The sequence below is a fragment of the Martes martes genome (genome assembly GCF_963455335.1).
Source record: "Martes martes genome assembly, chromosome: 13".
Taxonomy (NCBI): Eukaryota; Metazoa; Chordata; class Mammalia; order Carnivora; family Mustelidae; genus Martes; species Martes martes.
The window spans coordinates 41467446-41471013 of NC_137901.1; the positions used below are offsets into that span (position 1 = coordinate 41467446).

Consider the following 3568-nt stretch of genomic DNA (forward strand, 5'->3'; position numbering starts at 1 on the left):
AGGTAGAAGCCTGGTTCAGGTCAAAGGTCTGAGTGGGGGTTACCAAAATACTTATATTTCATTTTCCTTTCCTTTTCTTTTTTCCTTCTTCTATTCTTTCTTTCTTTCTTTCTTTCTTTTGTTGAAAGTTTACGCTAAGAGAATGTTAACATGCAGGGTGATGTGGCCGCAGGGAGGTGGCCTTTGTGGAACCGCAACCATACTACTAATGCTCACGGCACCTGTCTAACAGGTGCTATTACTCTGCACCTGGCCGACACCACCATGCTGCGACAATTCAACAAGAGAGACAAGGAATCAGGAGGAGACTCTAACCCATCCCAGCATCTTGAGAAGAGCGCAGTACTCCAGGAGGTCCATGTGTTTATTGACACTCAGGTCAGCCCTTGGAAATTTGCACACATCCTCACCAAGTTCCCTTACTTCATAAACCTAGGGACCACTGACGTGACCAGGGCCTTCTTTGCCATGACTGAGCTCTTTCAGTTCAATGATCCCATACTCCATTGGATGTACTACTTAGTCATCAAGGATATATCTTGCATTGATGAGGATGACATTATCATCACCAGAAGCCCGACAAAGGACATGACCAGGAAAGAAGACAGCACCAGGGCCTGGCTCTACATTCCCTTTGCCAGATCAGTGATAGCACCATGCTGCAGGCTATTGAGCACTACATGAAGCAGGCCATCATGGCCAAGGTGCCCAGTGTCTCCATCACTTCCCTGGTATCCTCCCTGTACCTGCTGGAGTGCAGCTTTGATGAGGTCAAGCTCTGGGTGAATGACGCCTAGTAGGTGGCATCCAGTGATAACCCCATGGCCCAGCACTATGCGCTGGGGTTCCTCAACCATGTACATAAGAATGACCACCTGGCTGTCAATAAGCTGATTAACAAGTTCACCCAGCATAGTCTCAAGTCTCCCTCTGCCTACTGCATGATGATCCAGGTGGTTGCAAGCAGTTGGAGGAGGAGGATGGCAGCCAGGACAGCCCACTGTTTGACTTCACTGTTAGCTTCTTGCCCAACAAATGCAAGATGATGGTATACAAAGCTGTCTTGTCCATTGTGAATCTGCCAGGCTGCAGTGCCAAAAAGCTGGTCCCAGCTCTGTCAATGCTTCAGCTTTTCTGCAGTTCACCCAAGGTCATTGCTGTGCACACCCTCAATAAAGTGGCCATGGGGAATCTGTCAGCAGCGATGGCCTGCAGTCTGAAGCTGGAGAAGCTGGTTGCATATTTGAATTGCAGCATCACCACAATGGCCATCACCATACTCCTAAAGACTGAGAACAAATCTGCCTCATGAAGCAGATCTCATCCTTCATGTTGGAGATCTTGGATGAGTTCAAAGTTGCGGTGGTCCAGACTGCCATGTGTCAGAAGAATCCTCTGTGGTCATGAACTTCCTATTCACCATGCTGTGGGAAGAGGGTGGTTTTGAGTATGAATAGGCCATCATAGACTGCATTATCGGAATCACTGAGAAGAACCCAGAAAACAAGGAGATCAGGCTTCAGGACCTATATGAGTTCATCGAGGACTTCAAGTTCACCATGTTGGCCACCCATGTCCTGAATCTCCTGGGCCAGGAGTGACCGAAGACCAACAATCCCTCCATGTGCATGCTTCATGTATGACTGCTTGATCCTGGAGCATAAGGAGGTCAGGACAAGTGCTGTGAGTGTTCTGCCCAAATCTGGAGCTCAGAAAGAAGAGATGTCACTAAGTATCCTGATGTTGCTGAAGAGATGTGTGATGAATGATGACAGTGAAGTAAGGGACCAATCTACCTACTATCTCAATATCCTGGAGCAGAAGCAGAAGGCCCTCAATTCAGGCTATATCCTAAATGGTCTGACTGTTTCCATCACTGGTCTGGAGAGAGCTCTGAAGCAGTATACCCTAGAGCCATCCAAAAAACCTTTAAACCTCAAGTCTGTTCCCCTGGCCACCGTGTCAATGGCAGAGCAGAGAACCAAATGCACCCCCATTACAGATGCCAAGCAGCCTGAGAAAGTAGCAGCCACCTGGCAAGGGATCTTCCAGAAGCAACTAGCAAAAGTAGCAGAGTTCCATGGGTGGGTTCCCCTCTTCAAGTCCTTGCTGTGACCCTCACTGAGTCAGAGACAGAGTATGTTATCATAGTACCAAACACACTTTCACTGACCACATGGTGTTCCAGTTTAACTGCACAAACACACTCGATGAACAGACTTTGGAGAATGGTACAGTGCAGGTGGAGCCCACTGAAGCCTACAAGGTGCTCTGTCACATGTCTGCCCAAAGCTTACCCTACAACCAGCCTGGGACCTGTTGCATACTGGTGGCACTGCCTAAGGAAGACCCCACGGCTGTGGCCTGCACATTCAGCTGCATAATGAAGTTCACTGTAGGACTGTGACCCCACCATTGGGGAGACTGATGATGAAGGCTATGAAGATGAATATGTGCTGGAAGATCTGGAAGTCATCATTGCTGATCGCATCCAAAAGGTCATGAAGTTGACCTGAGTTGAGGTAGAGAATGAAATTGAGAAGGAGGAAACATTCACCTAGTCTACCCTCAAGACACTTGAAGAGACTATGGGCAATATGGTGAAATTCCTGGGAATGTCCCCTTGTGGAGCTCAGACAAAGTTCTGGATAACAAGAACACCCACACATTGCTCCTGGCTGGTGTGTTCCAGGATGGTCACGACATCTTTGTGTGCTCCCAACTGCTGCTTTTGGATGCAGTAAGAAAGCAGATGACAACAAAAAGTTCGGAGGAGAAGCCAGTAGACATCATCTGGGCTTCTGTGGCTAACAGGCCAGACTGCATGGGCCCTACTCTTACCCTTACCCCTCCAACACTATGCAGAAGTCACACCTTCCTCCTGAACCCAGTGGAAACTTCTTCCTAAGCCTCAGTATTCAAAAACAGAAATCACTAAAAATAATAATAATAATAATAAAATTAAAAAAATAAAAAATAAATATTTGTTTAACCCCTGCCCCAGGACTTTTAAGGAGTAACTTTTTTTTTTCCCCTTTTTTTCAATAGGGGATGATTTTAGCTTGTCCTAGAACCTGCTGCCCTGCTTGTTAGGGAAGGGACATCCAAATGAATAGAATGCTCTCACCTCCTCTTGAATTTATTACCAAGGAAATAATCTTATCCTTATAAATAAACCAGTACATTGTTTTAAAATAAATACATAAATGAAAGAATGTTAAGAAGTTGTAGGAATAAATACACACGGACATTTGGGATTTTACAAAAGGGTCAACTTATCAGAATTTGTGTTAATGAAGCTTAAGCAAGGCCTCCTCACAGAGATGAATGTTAGCGATAATTCTGGAACTTTGTGGCTTGACATACCTTGTCTTTAACATCGTCCCCAGGATTCTGAGATGTCCCACAGAGAACTCGTGGTTAGGCACTGGAGGCATTTGAGCTTGTTTCTCAAGTCAGGAATCTTACAACTGACACATTACCTTGTGGTGACGGTATTGGAATAATTTGCAAAGCAAGGTCCCTAGGGAAAAGCAGAGCAAAAACAAAATAATGGAGAAAACCCTTA

The 3568-nt window shown here is 45.9% G+C and overlaps 1 pseudogene across 1 annotated transcript; it reads left to right on the top strand.

Annotated features, from left to right (window-relative positions):
- Window positions 1-264: 264 nt before the first annotated feature.
- On the top strand, window positions 265-2908 carry LOC308354247 (coatomer subunit gamma-1-like; annotated as a pseudogene). The gene has a single exon. The product of its transcript is annotated as a coatomer subunit gamma-1-like (transcript).
- The last annotated feature ends 660 nt before the right edge of the window (window positions 2909-3568 follow it).